This window comes from Octopus bimaculoides, chromosome 2, assembly GCF_001194135.2.
Source record: "Octopus bimaculoides isolate UCB-OBI-ISO-001 chromosome 2, ASM119413v2, whole genome shotgun sequence".
Taxonomy (NCBI): Eukaryota; Metazoa; Mollusca; class Cephalopoda; order Octopoda; family Octopodidae; genus Octopus; species Octopus bimaculoides.
The window spans coordinates 79,350,683-79,351,240 of NC_068982.1; positions in this window are offsets into that span (position 1 = coordinate 79,350,683).

Below are 558 nucleotides of genomic sequence, written 5' to 3' on the forward strand. Positions count from 1 at the left end.
TGTGTGTGTGTGTGTGTGTGTGTGTGTGTGTGTGTGTGTGTGTAAGAATAGTATGTAGACATTTTGACCTTCTCAATAATTCTTTCATAAGCTTTTAACCTTCATATTTTTCTCGAAGTTTTTGTCATCAAAACGGATTCAGTATTTTGTAGACATAGATCTGGATGCTTAAGAAGGACAGCGTATAGTAAGAGACCCGTTACCATGGTGATATAATCCGTGTGAACATCCAATATTTATGTGTGCAAGTGAGTCTTTGTCATCGAGTGTGATTATTTGTGAGTTTGTGTTCCTTCATATGTTCATGTGGACGAATATTCATTGTGTGTATGTTATGAGTGGCCATGCTGTGTTCTTATATATCTGTTTGTGTCTTTATATAATTTCTGACTATGTTTTGATTGTGTAAAATTTAAACATAAAATTTATGTGTATATTTGTAGATGCGTGCGTGTATTTTGCTTTCGAATAAGTTATAACCTGAACGTATATGTGAATGTGTGTGTGTGTACCTATGTATGCATGTATGTATGTATATATATATATATATATATATAT